General features: G+C 39.9%; 1 long non-coding RNA gene across 1 annotated transcript; it reads left to right on the forward strand.

Moving 5' to 3' along the window:
• The first annotated feature begins 911 nt into the window (after positions 1-911).
• LOC118794108 lies at positions 912-2,330 on the forward strand. Its single transcript, XR_005005738.1, has 3 exons — positions 912-995; positions 1,860-1,952; positions 2,258-2,330. It is a non-coding gene; the product is annotated as an uncharacterized LOC118794108 (long non-coding RNA).
• Positions 2,331-19,457: the final 17,127 nt, after the last annotated feature.

Genomic DNA, 19,457 nt, shown 5'->3' on the forward strand with positions numbered 1-19,457 from the left:
TTTTTTTTTTCAGGGAAGGCCCTTTGTTATCTTTTCTCCTTTTTTAATAATGACAGCTACTTTGAAAAAGGCCATTTCCTCAAAGTGTCAGCGCTGGATGAAACCAGTAAATTATTTGCATTTGAAAGCTGGAGGATCTCTCTATCTCGCAGTCAAACGGACAGAAAAAATAGACATTGTATCCAATCATTCCACATACATTCATAATAGTTCCACTGCATCAGGGTTTTTACAGACTCTTCCTGAGTGATTGACATCCATAACAACTGGCCTGTTACCACATGGGTCTAAATGCGGAAGCCGTCATGTTGTTGCCTTAAACAAAATTGCTGTCACTCGGCTGACAAGAGATAAGCGGAAAAGGATTTACTATTTTCCAAGCAGAATATCTAAAATTAAACGTCCATCTGTCTGTCCGTGAAGCTATACGTTTTTTTTACGCAGTAATTCATTTCACGTAATAAGTCAAACAAATGTCACAGTCGCTCGTGTGATTAATTCGAGACCCTTCTGCCGGTGTATGTAATCACCCTGCGGGGGCCTCTGCTCTCTAAGGCTGCTTAATCGGTCTGTCGATGGCCCGGGGTTAATCAGGCTGAACAACTGATCTTGGCAGGACCGCAACAGGCTGGAGCAGAGACAGCAGGGTGAGATAAACAAGGCAACAGGTGTCTCTGCTTTCCGTACCTGTGTGTTTTTGAAGAGTTGTGTTAAAATATCGGGCCCTTGAAGGGAGAGCCTTGGAGTGGAACTTGCATTTAATGAGGTGGCAAATGAAAGCAACACAGATCAGAAATACATTCCGGACGCCACAACAAAATGACTGGAACGGTAGTCATGGTAGAATGTCTGGCACAGGGCATGTTTTCCACAAGTCTTGCTGGACAATATTTTGCCATTTCTAACAGAAGTCATCTCCTTTGACAAGAGCATTTTATTTTCAGCTTTCTGCATTTTGTAATTGGGATATTATTGGGAGACGAATTGCAAAAGGGGTAAGTATTGTTTTGGTTTAAAAAACAAAATTAGCTGTTTGCATGACATTGTAATAATGCATAATATGATATACTTTGCCATGAGCTCACATTTAAACTAAACTATTTGGATTATAGCTATATTAACCTTCTTTAGGCACCGTAGTAATACTGTTGTAGCAGACTCCAGTCTTTTAAACATGAGATTGTGAGTTCAAATCTTCTCTGGAGCCATGTGTCATGAGTCACCTCTCCTAAATTATGCACATGTACTGGACATTGCATGTATTGTAATAAATCACCAACAGAAGCTGATAATTGTATACTTTTCTCTCATCTTATTTAGCCCCTGACTGTGCTCACACAGCAGACCCTCCTACTCCTCATTCCAGCTTGTGAAAAAAAAAAAAAAATCAAAGAACGAGTCCATTTGACAGACAGCAGGCCTGTGTTTTCTCCAGAGCCAAGACGGTGGTTGTTATCCACTTCAGCCCTCACAGGACTGAAGGATGATTCAAATCAATGGCACTCAAACCCCAGGAAAACATTTCTTTTATTTTGCAGGGGGTACACAGAAGGGGACGATTTGGGCCCGCGGTTGGTAGGGAAAACAATTAGCAAGGTAGAGCAGAGCAAAGAAATTAGTAAGGGCAGGTCACACTATCTGGCTTGTTACTGGGGGCTCTATGTTCCCTGGCAGTGTGGAGATTAAACAACAAGTAACAACCTAATATGCTGTGCTTTTTGGTTGGGGTTGTGATGTTGGAGGGCCTGCTGCCCCTACCTGCCAGGAAGAGGAAGGAGCTACATGGATTGCATCAGGTGGGGTTGCGGAGGAATGTCACCGGCGCTAACAAAATCATCTGTTGTTCTGTGACCTTTCAGCGCCTGCAAGAAGCTGGTGACGCCTTGCTAATTTGATGGCCTGCCAATTGCAGCTCAGAGGGCCGTGTCCATCCGTCACTCTGGAGCGCCCCGGTGAGTAACTGCATGTGTTACCGTGTCAGGGTCAGGGATTGCGGGTGCTGTCTCCTTTGCAGCTCCTGACAGAATGGGAAGCTCCAGTTATTTCCCATAATTCACACTGATGGCTTAGGAAAGGGGGGAGGGGGGGATCTGAGGCATCACTCCAATGGAATGTATTAGCTCAGTTATCACTTATGAATGATTATGAGGAGCTGAAATGCGATCTGTGAAATGTCAGATAGGGAGTTTGATTTATACATCACCTTGGAAGGAGAGTGGGCCTTGTGAAGTCACTCCTTATTTTTTTTTCTTTGAAGGTGGTATGCAGCATCATGTGAAACTTATACCTCGCCCACATAGAAGACAAATCACCTTCTCAAGGAAATCAGCACCAGGATGCATGCTGTTCTAATGTGATCCAAAAACGTTTCAGCATTTCAGCCAGTCATATCTCATCCACAGCTTGAGCACTGTTAATGCTGGAACATCATTAAACGTGAACAATTTTGGTGCTGCCTACACTCAAATGCATTGTGTTCTAAATGTATGTTGAAGGTCACCCCCCCCCCCCCCCCCCCCCCACATTTGTGCAATCGTTTGCTGGCTTAGGATAGAGGAACAAATCCTAAAGTCATTGCTTTTAATATTCCCATTTTGAGGATAACAAGATCGCTGTGAACACTGCTGATTATATGCATATTTGGAATACAGCACGGAGGTAAAATGTAAAATTTGCTGTGAAAACACCTCTGACTCGTCTCAAATGTAATTGGCCTACAGCAGGTCATTGGAAACATGGCTCTGGTCACACATGCAACACATCAAGGTCCTTATTTTTACCTTCAGATGGATTGTCAGCAGCATGAGTTCACTTAACTGGAGTGGAAGGAGGAAGGGGGACTCTTGGGGCTAGGCATGTGAAGGGAAAGGAGCCTCCTCTTCTCAAATTGCAGTTAATTGGGGTAGGAAGGATCAAGCAACCAGGGACTGTAAAACAGAGTGTGGTTAGGGTTGGCAGCCATCTTGCTGACAGGGTGCTGGGGGAACGGTCGTGTGTTTCTTCAGTTTTGTTTCAACAAAACCTTCAAATGAAAAGCTTCTGTTTTGTTCAACATTTTGCATCTGCCACCGCTGTAGGGGAGGCAAGTGCTGTTTGGTGGTCCTAAACTGCAGTAAGTCAGCCATGAAGAAGAACGAAAGGACAGCGAATGGGAACCAATGCCAGAGAGATGGAGCCAGACTGGCTGGGGGAGATGGGAGTGTTGCTGAGGAAGGTGTCCCCCATCCGAGTTGGGAAGAATAACCAGCGTCTCAAAAGAATAATTTTTTATTCTTCATAAACATTTATAAATAGATTTTTATTTATTAAATACATTTTTATTTATTAAATTCATCCTTTATGAAGTTTTCAGATTTAAGCTGTCACTGGTTAACACTGCGTATTGCATAGAACCTGGAGTCAAGGACTCCATGCTACATTCACGGGACTGTACTAAAATGCATCAGTCTGTTGTAAGTTTGTCAGTGGCAAAGCTGTAACCCATAGCCATTAGTACACACAGTAGTTGGGCTGTGCATACAGTTTTCATCACAAAGAGCAAATAAAAACCCACCCACAGTCCATGGCAGGTGACTCATAAAACATATCTTGCTTGAGATTGATAGGTCAGTGCAATTTCTACTATCAAAAACCTCTTGTGTTCTGCAGCTTTCAATTCTCTTGCATGAGAATGGTTATGGTAATTGCAGAGCATTGTGGGAAAAACCAGCGCTATTGTTACCACATTGCTGTAGTCTGTGTTCCATCAGCCCTCACCATCTGGGTATCTGACAGAGTTCCTTTTTCATCCATCCCTCTCTTCAAAGGCTGCCCACTTTTCCTTTGTTCATGAAACATTGTTAGTATAATTAGTTCATCCACAGTCACTGACAGAAAAGACAATATGTTGATCAAAGGAACAACATGGCAATAGGAGCCGAACAGAGCAGCACTCACGAAATGATTCGTGCTACTTTAAGGAGACAGTGTATGTACATTCACTGAGAACATAGGACACACATATCATCAGTGTAAGATCAGATTTATACTCATTTCTCAGTATTTCTGTATTATTATAACATATTGATGTATGCTGCCTTATTTACATTTCTTAGGAACAAATAGTCACAGTGTCTGATATGCCTGGATAGGCCTATAGCATGTTTGGGGTATTTGATCCTTTAGTTTTACTTCAAGGCTCCCCGGTTCTGGTCTTCCACAGACTGTTTGGAAGAACACATATGTATTGACTGGCTGCAATACTTGGATAACAGTGAAACTGAGTTCTGGGAAACTCAATTTTTAATGTGAAAAGGGGAGAAGAGGACTACACAGGCAAATAGCTGCAATGAAACAGTGTGTGTACGGCCCGGTGGCATCTGTGTATTTCAATAGGTCTATCTTGCAGGATCTAAGATCAATGTCCTAAACTTAAATCCAGGCATAATCTAAATTGTTACTTTTTTGTTTTGTGACTGTGGTCACAGCTACCTTGTCTCTCAATGTCACTTGTACTTTGTACTGCATCTCAGAAAATCATGAATTATGCCTGTGCGTCATGACCTACTTGTGTTAACAACACCGAGTGAAATAAGCGTGAGTTAAAAGTAACTTGAAAAATTTCATCTGGTTTTTTTTTTTTTTTTTTTTTTTGGAGTGGAGTTCCGTTGCTTTCTTTTCCTCTACAGGCCTGTGGGAATTGGTGATGCAAACAGAGCTGAAATAGTAACCTTTCACACAACCAATCTGCTGCTGTTTTGAACTGGCCTGTTTTCCACGGGACGCCAACACTCGGCTAAATTAATCATGGGATTATTAACAATATCCTGGAGGAGGTTGAAATGAAGAAAATGCATGGATTTTGGAAGAGTGGGATCATTCCAATTAAGTAAAAAAATGTGGAACAGCTGAGTGTGGACTGGGGAGTATGGCAAAAAGGTAACACATTAAAAGACATAGAAATAAAAACATTTTTTTTTGGGTGGGGTGGGGGGGATGGGGCAGATTTTGCCTGAGTAACACTGCTGTCTAGACTTTGTTTGAGAAGTTCGAATCACACTATCCAAACAGAGCAAAAAATCCATGCCATCAAGTTTGTTTTCAAACAATGAAGAAATACAGCAATATTAATGTGACTACAGCACAATGTGACGAAAACTGTTTCCCATTATGAATGCAGACCAGACACCAAAGGAATACTATCTGCCAACCACCCTTGCTGTAAAATGATATATAATAATGGAGGAAAAAAAAGGGAGGGGAAATTATAGTCTGACCCTTAACCCTATGAAATTACATCACATTTTTACCTTTAGAAAGCTTTGGTGTCTGTTTTATAATAGCAAACTATAATTCCTCAGTGAAAGCAAGTTAATTTCACTTTACTAGGATTAAATGTAGAGTTATTTTTTCTCATTTAGCTCTGCATTCTGAACATTTCTAATTGTCACAGGGAGTGGTGTTAGAATAACCTTCAACTTCCCTCTGTTAGTATTTAGCTTCTGTGGAGCATTGTTTGGCCTCCCTGTAATACCCTTTAGTTTCTCTGACACACCCTTCAGCTTCCCTGAAGCACCCTTTACTACACCTCCATGTTTGTGGCTGTGTCTTTGTATACCTGTGTCAAACAGTTACATTATGTTATCAGTTCCAAACAAGGTTGCTGCCTCCCTGGCTTTGCAAATCTTTTAGGAGAGATGCTATAGCGTCATTTATCTGCCCTTTTGCCCCAACTCCATCAAAATAGTATTATATTCTCAAATAGGAGTCATAAAAACAGCATCTAATTTGTTTGAGATTTCTAGAAATCTCTTGATCATCAGGTGAATTTCCTTTCATATTTCCACTTTCTTTCCTCTAAATTTGCATATTACTTTTCTATTGGGATGAATAGGGCATCAGTATATTCAAATGACGGTTTTATGTAACCTGAAGGGGAATATTTAGGTTATTAGCAGTCCCTTGAGGGTTGTTCAATGCAATAATATCTCATGGAAAAGGGGGCTTTTTAGTAAAGTGTACCTTTGTCATAAGTGCTTTAGATAGCTTTATTTGGCTAATAGCATAGTGTTAGGCAAAGCTTTCAGAGTCTTTATTGTATTAATAATGCCAAATGCTTTTCTGAATTAAATCAGAGACTTTTATACTTTAAGCGTTGATAATCCCCTTTGCTTAAAATAGAGTTACTTTTCTCACTCACTGTTTGTACCACCTCTTAGGCATTTTTCTCTAGGATTATGAGGATTGTGAGAGCTGTATGTGTCCGTAACTGCTGATAGTCTCAAAGTACTGCTGTTGATCGATGTGTATCCTTTTTGCATTCATTCTTTTTTCTTTCTTTGCCCCTACAGTTTGCTTTAAGTAAACGGCCCTTCTCTGATACAGTATATTGGGGTTTCTCTGTTGAAGGTGTACAAGCCCTCTGCCATGAACAGCCTCAAAACTACGTATCTGCAAAAGAGGCTATTTGGAAGGAGATGTATTTGAGAATTCAGAATGAAAGAGCCAAAGACATACACAGGAAAAGGGGCTTTCACAGCATCTTCATAAACCGACTATAAATACAATAAGGTTTCATTTTAATGAAACTGACATACATTCCCTTTCATGTCAGCTGTGGAATTGGGGGATGTGGCTGAGTTGATTAAATTGCATAAGATGAATTCACTAAAATCCTCAATGATCCCCACACTCCTAACTCTAATGCTGTTCCTGCTCCTTAAAATATACATTAAGCTCAGCTCGAGCACAGACAAAAGGTTGTCATTCTGTAACTCTTTTCATGGGTGATTTATGTCAAAGGTCACATGCAATCCAATCAGCCCTTTAATTTAGCCTGAAACTCACTCCATTTCACATTTTGAAACACCTCCCCTCAACACGAAAAGGGCCACTTTCAATCTCACTATAATCCAATCAACAAAGGGTATGCTAAACCTTTGACATCAAAACGTTAGTTTTATTGTGTGAATGGTAGTTGCAAAAGAGAGTAAATTCTGCTTGAATCATGGCTTTTCAGGAAAATGCTTCGTCTGCTTATTTCACTATTAATCTATTTCACTATTAATCTTACACAAGATAGTAGGAGATTAGTTTTTTATATAAACTGCATCTGCTATAATATTGATAATGTTAATACTACTAATAATAATAATAAGAAGAAAAAGAAGAAGAACATAATCAGAAAATTTCATTAATATTTGTCATTAATCTACTTTTGCTGCAGTTATCAAATGGTTATTTGATTATTTTATAACAGAGCACTACACATCAACAGCAGAGCACTACTATTACTAACAGACTACTTGTTTTATAACAAACTGATTAAAATTATGATTGAATCTTCAATATTTCATTATGCTGATAAGCTATTATATCCAAATCATCATTGTGCATTTACCCATTTGAAGGCTGTTTCTGAATTACGGTAAAACTTAATATTTTAAGATGATTCTTAGGATCAGCAGCAGCTGCTCTTGATGGAGCCTCATATGCGTTTTCACGACAGCCCTGCAATAATTCAGCTTCAGGAGTAATTTTGCAGTACATGGCTAATGTGCTTTTCAGTTCCATGGGTATGAAAGGAGTAGTAAGTCAGATGTAGAATCATCAATATGCCCATTATTTTATTGAGATGCGTTGTATCCATTTCCTGAATTGAATCAGGTGATTTATTGCACAGCTGTTACAGCCATGGACTTAAAACTAATCAAAGTTTCATAGATGTTGTTTATTTTGAAAACAATACTTGCAGAAAAATCCTGCGTCTACAGTGAAATCATTAGACAAATACTATTAGGAGTAGAACGCCACTGTGATGTGACTGCTTTTTTAGCTCAGCAGACAACAGAAGTCTGAAGTTTGAATGATTTAAGTGAATGAGCATAAAAGACTTTAAAGGCTATTTCCATGTTACCAACACATAGAAGCAATACATGTAATGTAATATAAAAACCGTACATCAGCGCCTCACATATAACAATTGCACTTACAAAATTATGGTGGAAAGTACATGTAGGAAATGAATAAATCATTTAATGTAATGTAGACATAGATAGGGCTTAAACAATCTGCATTTACCATTATTATACCCTCAAGGTCAGAGAGCTTGAAAAGAATCTTGACTCATTCATTTCTGCTCCACATGTGTATTTGTAGATAATACTGAGCTTTTATGCAGTACCAGATCCAATGTTGTCATGTGACATATAACACAGACCATATCCAAGAACTCCAGCACTACCCTACCGCTGTATCTGAATTTCTACATGGTGTGCATGACACATTATGTGTCATGAATAGAGGAATGTCCTCTATTCCGCTACACTGTTGCTGGTGTTGGGATTGTCAAAAAAGGCATAAATTAGAGCTGGAGGGCCTGATGTCATTTCCAATTAAAGAGCTGCAGTTGACGAGGCCAAGGCGCATTCTGAGAAATGAGCTCAGGGTTACCCGAAAACCGGCGATGAATGGAGATGTTCCAGCCCTCCGCAGATAGTAACCTCACCGGTGACGAGACAAAGATGTTTTCCACTTGCTGCGCTTTAAATTAGCACCTATTCTGGCAGGCAGATTTTCAGGTTGCCTTAATGAGATGCCGAAGTGAAAGGGGATATCATACAACGGCATGACAGTTCCAGCCCGGTTTTTGCTTCCTAAATTTTGCACAATATCAAAGTATGCTGAGATCAGCGGAGAGTGTTTATGTCGTTTGGACCTGAGCCTCAGGCGCAAAAATGAAAACCTGTTTACCGCATTTTGAGAACATTTAGAAATGTGTTTCAACCTTGGCTTGCTGTAAAATGTTGATGCATGCTAATGTGTAATCAATAAAACATGAACCAATGTTTCAGTTGTTGTTTGTTTTCAATACGTCACACCCTTCAAACTAAATTGCACAAAGTTTCAGGTTTGTTTTGTGGACTGGGATTTTACGCTTGAGAAGAATGGTCTGTGACTCCGATTTATGCACAGAAAGGCTGTAAAAGCATAGTTGTTAATCTGCTAATGAAGCCACGCATTTTGGTTTCAGACTGCACCATTAAGCAGCCTAATTTTGCTTACAGAAGTTGAAGAACTTTAGATGAGTTCCTGCTTCAGCAAATAAAAATACCACTTACTTGTATTTGGAGGATCACAAATTACAGGAGATCAACACTATTTATCTCCGGCATATGTTCTAGTATACCCATGCTTAAGAAAAAGGGGAATGTGTGTGATTCAAAAACAACCTGATTTTCAGAATACAACAATGTAATAGTACAATACATATGTAATTCATGTGTATATTATTTAATAATTGGCCAGGAATGTAGACTTCTGCCTGATTCACATCTGTTAATTGTAGTAATTCCCTATATCTCTGTAACAACTGTCAGCAAAGACTCAGACAAGCTTAGTTTTCTTAATTCAGTAAAAGCAGGACACATTTTGAGCTGTCTCTTTTTTCATTAGGAAATATATCCAGCCACAGGCAGATATATGGACAGATAACACCAAAAATGGGACTTCCTTTTTTTCCTTTTCCTTTTTTCCAATTAATCTGACACATATGAACATCATTTTATCTTTTTTCATGTAGTTACAGTGTAGAAATGTGATGAAAAGATACTTTAAAAACCAACTGTTTGTGCCTCCTGAGTTATCTTCATTCCCAAATTCCCATTATATATTCATTATTGTGACATTGCTAACAAGATATGCTGCAGTGAGAGGAGTCTCACAACCTTGTACAGTTCTGTTACAGGGAAGACCTGTTGGCACTCAGAAATGTAAATGGTACAACAGTTTCTGTTGGGACTGCATTAGGAGCGGGAGTGAATGCCATTTTAAGTGAATATGGAACGAAGGGAAATATAACAGAATCCAGAGCCCTTACAGATCCTTACATCCCCATGGAACCCTTAGGCAATTCAAACCTAGAATAGATAATTAATGCAATGGGGAGGGTCTTTCCTTTTATTTATTCTGTTTGGAGTCACAGCTCAGTTCGCAAACTGTATTGTAAATATTATTACTCAGCAGAGCTGAGATGCATCATACACTTAGATTTCCTCTAGTCCTGTGTATTTTTCAAATGCATTCATTGTCCTTTACCAGTTTCATTGTTTACCATATATTGTTGCTCAGTAGTCTTTTTACACAGATATTAGGTCCCCTGCAACATATATCAAGGGTCATCAGAGTGTATGATAGATTCATTCAGCTATATCATCTGAATGAATCAACATAGCATATAACGTGTATGTACACATATATGTACATATTATAATGTAATTTAATTACACAACTCAGTGCACTAAACAAGAATTCACCTGCACTTTACAGTTAAGACATCCTTTATAGCTGTCAATCCTGAGAAAAACTAAAAGGTCAAGGAGAAAAAGATACTGTAATCCCTGAAAGACTGATTACATGCCTTGTCTGTGTCTAATTTGTAACCTTTGAAACCTTTTGAGCTGATAAAAGGATATTGGTCTGTTAAAACAGTAGATCTTCAAGGAATATTAAGATATTTATTATTGTATTTTATCAGACGGACAGTGTTCATGGCTGATTCCCTTTAAACTAATGGCACAAATATAGTTTCCTTTTTACAATCTGTCCCTTGTACCTGTGTATGTACATTTTATCTTTTAATTTATCATTATTAGGATTGCACACATACACATTGTTACATAGTACTTAAAATTGTTAATAAACCTGTTTGTGGCTTGTGTAACTGCAACAATGTTGTAAGTAAACAGTTATTACTATGTGGATACACAGTAGCACCCATGTGGGTACCATGTAAATACACAAGTGTTAGGAACACATAATGTACTATAGGACCACATAATGCATTCATCAAAAAAATCTTGTATAAGTATTTCTGTAGCCATGCAGTCATGTTGCCATGCAGCCATGAACACTGCTACTTGTAGGTAACCCCTGGCACCATTAAAGCTGACAGGGCTCAGTATCAGTAAAATTCTGCATTTCCTGACACACACTAAAAATGTAACTGCAGACATTTTGAATATTATGACAAGTCTAACAATACACTCCTGTGGTTAGGTATACACACAATATATCAGTAATGTTCTATTTACATCTTCTACCAATATGTGTCAATCTTTCCTGTTGCTGTTCATTTATCTTGATTCCAGCTGTGCAGCAAAAAGCATGCAGGTTAGCTATTACTCGCACATACTCTGAGTATTACTCATTTTGTGTGGGTTTGCAAAGTTTCACGTTGGAGGAATATATGAAACTGTCATGACATCACAGACAGGATCATAAGTGTAGTGCCTGGCTACTCATTAGCGCTGGAATATCCCTGTAGAGCACATTATATTTCTCTCCTTTGCAATTTTACGAGCATTAAATATGTCACTTATGTTGTGCTGTTAAACACATTCACTGTGGGTGTATAATTTGATATGTGTCCAAGCCATGCTATTTGTGTTCATATCGCACAGGATTCTCATCCAGTCAGTGCACACGATAATGAAAATATAATGATTACCTTGTTAGGGCCATTTAAAAGGCATGTTAATATGCAGGAGCCTATTACATTAACCAGGCCCCATGTTCACAACTAACTGTGGCACCATTTTTTGCCGCCATGGTAAGATAATATATTGATAATTGATAACTGATAATTGTGATAATTTAACACAATCTAATGTGATTTTGTGTGATATTGAATACAACACAACACTGTGGCTAAATATTGAGTGCACTCGTTGGCATTAAATTGATGGAATGTTGCTGCACTGCTTTATGCAGATATTTCCGAGGCAGAGATGTCTGTCATTCACAAACCTCGGTGTTTACACCTTCCTCTCCCTACAGAGTTAGGCAAAGTGCTGCTCTCCATCTCTTTTCTGTCTGGCCTCTTTTCTTCCCCAGCGTTCCTCCCAAGAGATGCAAATAAAGAGCCGGCATCTCCCTCACCACCGGAGCAGATCACAAGCTCTGCACACCCTCTCAGAGCAAGGTTCATTCAGAGTCGGAAATCTGGAGAGGAGACAAATATGTTTGCTGCAGGCTGACATGAAAAGAGGATGCAAATGCCCTGGATGGCCATATGGCAGAGCAGAGAAACTGGTTTTCTAACTGGCTTTAAGAGAGGTAATGAGGACGTCAGGCTTTGTGGCTGAATGTGCATATTCACAAAATACATCTCTGACTTGAGATGTGGTTCTGCAATATTCAAATTATTTTAGTATCGGAGGCTATAGGCAACATCACTTGTAATACCCATGACAAAATATAGTATTCATGGCAGTATGTTCAAAAAGCTGCAGTTTATTATGAAAGGTTCATAACCACACACAGGTCAACCACTATGACAGTGCTGTAGCGTTTTCCTTTTTCGGTTATGGAGCCCCTTTGACCTCAGGCTTGTGTGATTAGTTATTGCTGTTGTCTTGATTCTGAACTCAAAGTGAGTCTTTTTTTGGACAAATTTGTCGAAGAATATTTCTATAAAAGTATTAAGTATCCATTGTGACATACATACAGCTCATATATCATTCATTTTATACAGCTGGATATTTGCATTCAGAGCCTAACAGCGCCTCACTGGGTAATCAAATCAGCAAACTTTGAGTTACCGCTACACCTGACTGCCTCCCATGATGGAGTGATCCCCAGCCACTGGGTCCATTCCATCATTCTCCTTCCCCTTCCTTACACTGCCTCCTGCAGAACACAAAACATTGTCACAGGGTTCCTTCAACATTGCCGAAATTTTGCCAAAATGTGGCCATAGCATCACAGGAGACTGTTACATAATGTCGGAGATGCCAGCAGATGACGCTTATGGCCAGGTCCTGCGGATCCAGGGCACATGTGAGGTTCTCAGCACAGAAGGCTGAGGCCGATCTGCATTTGTTACACACCAATACCAGTTCCTGAGTTTAGTTCACTTTAGATTCCGTGTTACAGTTTGAACGCAAAACGCGAAACAACATCCATCAATACACAGTACAGCGCGATTTTAGTTTTTCACTGAGAAATGGGCTTATACTGGAATGAATGCAGCTGAAGAGTGAAAAGAGGGAAAGAGCTGTAAATGTGAAAGCTCACACAGACATCACACAGGCTCTCTTCTTTTACTTCTTCTCCCATTGTTTTAGCCTCCTGAATTATGTGTTCATTTTATCATTGCTTTCAGTTGCGCAATTTATTCATTTATGACTTAATTTTGCCTGACGGCTCTCACAAATTAAAGACTTGCAGTGAAACATAGTAATCCGGATGTCAAAATTGGTTATACCGTGGGACCTTGGGCTGTGGGTAAACAAACACGGAATTATTCAGCTCTCCCGAGGGGTGCAGAGTGAATGGGAACTTTTCGCGAAACACCCCCCTCCCCAAGGTCTGTGTCACGCCTGTGTTAGTCCTGCTGTCTCTGTGCCCCCCCTCCTTTTTCTCTATAAACTGGATATGCATGAGTTCAACAGCAGCCACATTATATAGTCTTTGTGCGTTTACACTGCCTCTTTGGAGTGCCTTATCTGTCTCATATGTCTGTCTCTCCCTTTTTTCCTTTCTTTATTTTTTCAACACTCGCGTGTTTTGAAAAGCTGTCCAAAGCTGGTCACCGGAGAGTGGGGCAGCCCAACCAGAAATAATCACAGCTTTCACTGACAGGCCCCTGGAGGTGAGTGCAGGAGGAGTCTCTGACACCCGCCTCGTTTCGTACACTCGGATGCCCATTGCTCCAAAGACACTGTCCCCACTGATCAGTCTGCTGTCCACTTGGCCTCTCTCCCAGATATAGACTTATAACATGAAAGTACGAATCAGGGCTGAAAAGTAAAAATTCTGCCCTGCTGTTAGTTCAACCAGCGACAAAAGTTGATCTGCGCGTCAGTCAGAAACAATCCCAGTCGATGCACCACATCCCCGTTACCCACTAAATTGCTCTTATTTTTACAAACCCACATCCCATAGGGTAGACAGCTTAGCCCTTCTTAGAGTGGGTGCATGTTTTTCAGAGAAATGGTCCTCGTACCTTTTGGTGTAGGTAGAAAAGAAAGGTTATTTTGGCATAATGGAGAGCACAATGGAAAAGATCCGGTCTGTGCAAAGAACAGAATATGTACTGTAAGGATGACAAATGGCACATATAACAAAATGACCAAAGAGTAATGATTTTAAGAGCCTTGTTTAACTTAAATTTGAGTCCAGCTTCTTCTGTGGTTACTGCAAGCAATTTATCATTTAAAACATCCAAGTAGCATTGATTGGGTTTGACACGGTACACCCAAGGCACATACTGTAGCTACCCTATAGAAAAGGAAAGACTGTGGCATCATATTCTTATGCTGTTCTGTAAAGGATTGCCACACCGTATGATGTGTATTCACATACATTATCTACATACTTTCAGATGAAGATAAAAAAGCAATTACTATGGTGTATATGACAAGTTCAGATCCCAAGTGGGGCATTGCTGTTGTACCCTCAAGCAAGGTGCCCAACCCGAAAGCTGTCAGTTGGTGTTCAAAAGAATAAAAGGACAGCATGTGAAATGTAATGGGCATCACTCTTGATGAGGTTGCCTTCTAAAAGAATTATTTATCATCACAAAGGGTCAATGTCTTACTGATCATTCAAGTCACACAGCTGTGTGGGGTAAAACTTAATTCTCCACATTTAGACTACATCTCTAACCACATGGATATATTTGTATGTATTGAATGCGGTACGAAGGCAATCTTCTCACTTATCGATCCATGCACTCTCTGTTGCATCTTAATCCATTAATTTACCATCGGGTAGATGATATTTTCCAAATGTGAAGCAGTATTAGATATGTACAGTATATCCTGTTACTGAATCGTTTTTGCTAAGCTCCCATAAATCATATCAGCATCGTGTGCATGCACATGCAATCAGTCATAGGTAGCCTGGTCCCACATCATCGCCAATCCACATCAACGATGATAAGTATCATATGTCAGACTTGAACCCCAGATTCTTTCTGACCTTGATACAGTGTAATGTAGCTTTTATTAGATCAACGTTAGTGTCGGTGAATATTTTAGTATTGTAAAGTTTTTCCTTTTTTTCCTTTGTAAAAGGTAAACGTTATTCATCATTGAAAGTAATGTTGCTTTATAGATTCCGTTTGTTCATGTTAGTTTGCTGTCAAGGATATTTTTTTGATCTATATTTTTACAGTTGTTTTACAGTTCATAGTATTCTGTGTTATGCTCCTGTTACATGCATATATCATGGCATGCTAGCCTTGTAAGTAATGAGTGTGTTTGCCAAAGATGTACAAAAATACAATGAAGTAGAGTTTATAAACTGAAGATCAGTTGGGACCTTTATCCCCTTATCTATATGGTGTACAGAACCATGCATGCATACCCTGTGCTAAATCATGATCACAGTATGCTGGCAGCCCGTTCTGAGGTCTGTATGTACACCTACACATCCTATGACACACAAATTTTCCAGTGCTGTAAAAACATATACCCCACTGTAACACTCATACCACACACATCCACTTTGCATAACACCATGAATGACCTTGCTGTAGGAATGTTCCCTTTCTGATCTGTTTGTACATTCAAATGGAATGCTGCTTCTGGTAACTGATGTGCAGACAAGCAAGTGTAGGCAGGATTGGGGTTAAGTAAGGGAACAGGTAGAGTGGGATGTAATGGAATGGAATATAATTGCTCGAACTACAGGCTGTACAGATACATTAATACTGTGTAGCATTGTGCACTTAAATACATGTTATATTGTTGTGTTTCAGTACTGGGAAAAATATTCACTTTCAATATAAAGTTAGATCACAATCACAAGCTCAGTACAGTTAGTGCTTTCACACTGAGGCTGAACAAGTAAGCAGGCAGCTGAGTGCATCAGGTTTAGCATTTCTGACTGATAAGTTAGTCAGCATTTGAACTTAATCCAGAATTAATGCTTTACGATGCAATCTTCTTATTATTATTAAAAAAACACTTCAGTCACAGTGATCATTCAGCAATTTTGTGTGTAGTTATGGACAAAGTATTATGGACGTTCCTTGTGATTATTTCTGAATGATCAGGGATGCTAAAGGGAGTGCAAAGGAGTGAAAACAACACTGTAATTAGGCAGCCTTCTGGGAGTCACCCTGGCATAGCCCTATTTTTCTTGACAGTTTTCTAGGTGTCCCTGGTACAATGACTTTGCTTTAGAGTGCCAAGGACAAGACGCTCAAGCTGGGAGAGCAGCTGGGAAATAACACCCTAAATAACGCCTCAAATGCCTCCATTAAAAATAACACTGAAATCTAGGTTTGAACAAAATCTAAACCCAATTAATAAAGAGCTTCGTAGAAGTGTAAAGTTAGCCATTAAATAATGTAATAATTGGCTCTATGGCGAAACAGCAGTTAGGTATACTCTACGTGTTCTCTGGTTTATGGGGCAGATTTCTCAGATACAGACATCAACCCCATCTTGACAAGTGGGTTGACAGTAGGACACTGTGTGAGCTTTGGATGAGTCCCCGTGGAGTGCACACACAGGTAACAATGCTAACAATGCAAGCTAGCGTACCGAAACTAGCGCAAAGTCACCTGAACTTCCTGTGCATCGAGTGTGGGTAGTTGATCTGTTGTCAGCATTTGTTTTTGATTTTCGCAGTGCAGGTTCCAATTAAAATTTTGGGGTTTGGCACATTTTTCATCAAATGATGACAGAAAATGGTATGGCCTGTGAAGAGAGGAAGATGTGGACAGTTCGGACAGGGATCCTTGCCGGAAATGTCAACAGAGAGTTATAATTGTGACTGTAAATTCCTCTTCACACTGCGCCATAAAATTCACCTCAGCTGAGATATTGACACAAAGACACGAGCCCACTGCTGAGTGTAGAAAGGTTGTGAAATGATGTGGCAGAGATAGTTGGAACATTTCTCCTTGTACCACCAAGTTATTTAAAGACTGAAGCCCCTCCATACATTCTACTCTGTTTCCATCATTATTAAGAGGATTGATAGCCGGCTCTTACTAAGTCCTCACCAGGAGGTGGTGCAGGAAGGAAGCAGATAGCTGCAGTCCTGGAGTAGCAGCAAAGTGATCCAACAGAAATATATTGGAGTCCCCCTGCCTTGTTACAACTCCTCATACAACCACAGAGGCCTGGATCTCCAGGAACAAGAGTGGACACCAAAGGGTTTACGACAATGAACATGTGAGTATAATGCGCCATCCAACACATAAACTTAAGTGTAACTCCAGTTTCCACATAAACAGTGTTGGTACTTTCAGATGTAATCAGCAGCAACAGTGAGGGGGACTGACTCTTCTGCAGGTAATCAGGAAGAGTGCAACCATTGTGTCTGACTGCTGCAGCGCTCGCAGGGGTTTTGCATGAAGCACAAGCCCTCTCAATTTCTCTAATTTGCCCTGACGGCCCTTCAGTTTCTCCACTGTCAGTAATGTTGAAGTGACAAGGCAAGCGAAGGACAAAAGAAAACTGGCCCGTGTGGATTGGAGAAACAGCCCACACTGACTTTGGGTTTAATGGATGTGTCAGGGTCAGCACACTGGACTGGATTGCGGATGTGAGTCCCACACTGGTGCTTGACCTAGAGCAGCCCACTATATGTCAGTTACATTCAGTAATATACTATATGTCCATTTAGCTGTATAAAAGGGTCAGTATAGGTTGTATACAGTGTCAACAGTTCTGTCACCCCTGGTTTTGGTTCAGAAGTACACTGTGTCCAGTTTTGAAAGGTCACTGCTTTATGTGCTGTACATTTTACCCATCAGTCACTTCCACTTAGTACTACTGGAAAAAAATTGACTCATTCAGCTGCATTAACTTGAGTCCTCTGTTTTTAAGTACTATTAATGTAAGGTGTAAGGCTGGTGTTTTTTACATTTGCGGTACCATATTGTAAGTCAATTGAAGACAGTGTCAAACACAAGTGCTGGACCTAAGCAGCAAGATCTTTGTATGATCCTCTGCTTGTTATTAATACATTAAAATAATTCACATATACTGAACATTCACAGCTACATGACAGAAAGGGAGGTAAAGCTGATAAAAGGAGGCTATTCACATTGGCCTGGATAGCCCTCCCTGATGTGTATAATCTCCTTTAATTATTTATTCACTTTGGAATAGACTGCCTGACCTTCCAGGGCAATTAGCCCTAAAGACAAGCCATTTTGTTAATTTATGCATAAGCCAGTAAATTTGAAAGATGCAAATGATGTTTATGCTGAACACAAAGTATTGCATGGGTATTCACAGCCCCCTTTCCCAAAATTTAACATAACACACTTCTCTCTGTAGGGCTTATTGTAGTCTTTCCTTTATTACCTATTTTCTAGGATTGTTAACACTTCCTTTGTTTTAAATACTACAGATGCTGCCAGACATAGAGATTTTAATAACAAATAACAAAATGTAACAGAACTCTAACAGTCTTTTTAATTACAGCAGTATGACTTGGGAAACGTCGACCATAAAGTTTTTTTTTCCACGATGTGGGAAGTTAGTGATACATAGTGTTTTATCGCCATCTTGTGTTGAATTTGGGTACAACGGCCTTGTCAGCCAGGAGTAGATAAAAACTCATCATGCAGGGATGCTGACCTGCTTTCTGGCATTCCCATTTCCGTATTTATTTGTTTCAACGTTTTTTGCAAAGGACCAGTTTTTGAATCTGTGTTTAGTTATTAATGGTGTGCATTAACTCACAACTATGGGGAACGATTTTTTTTTTCTGTTATTGTTGCTGTTTGTCCGAGGGAAATTGTGTTATGCCATGTAATGCCATTATGCTTGATGAAAACTTTAAACCAATGAAATGTGAAGGGAACAGCTGATCTGAGGTTGTTTTATATCCTGTTCTCATTAGTAATGACACAATTACACAGGACTAATGAGTTAAATGCAAATAGCAAACCGGTTGTCAGGGGACAGTGGTAATCTGATTATTACTGTAAAAGCATTTCTTTGAAAAACCGGAGCTTGAAGGCTACACGTCTACACAAATGGTGCGCTGTCCAAGACCTGAGGTGTTATGTGACACATACTTTGTACATGGGGATCACCTCTGTGAGCGTTACAGAGGTAGAGTACGTGGCTGTCCTCTGTTCGTACCACATTGAACTGTGGACAGTACTACATCAATGTGGGAAAGCCTCTTCCCCACGAACGGAGATTCACTCAGTGAGAGGGCTGACCACCTCTTGGGAGCTTCTGAAGGATCCCCCCCTTGAATGGCATTTATCTGGTGGTACATTGAGCCTCCCCTTTGACTTTCTCTAAGTTCTGTCACTTAAATGTGGTCTCACACTTATTGTATACCCCTTTTAATTTAGACGTGGTGGGAATGTCTTAGTGCCTTCACCCTGTGGGTAATCTACTGTGGGATACTTGTTTCCCAGCAGCCCTCAGCTGGCAGCGGTATGATGCGCCGCACCCTCTTGCAAGTGAGTGCACATTTTACTTCTCCTGTGCAGC

The sequence above is a fragment of the Megalops cyprinoides genome, chromosome 19 (genome assembly GCF_013368585.1).
Source record: "Megalops cyprinoides isolate fMegCyp1 chromosome 19, fMegCyp1.pri, whole genome shotgun sequence".
Taxonomy (NCBI): domain Eukaryota; kingdom Metazoa; phylum Chordata; class Actinopteri; order Elopiformes; family Megalopidae; genus Megalops; species Megalops cyprinoides.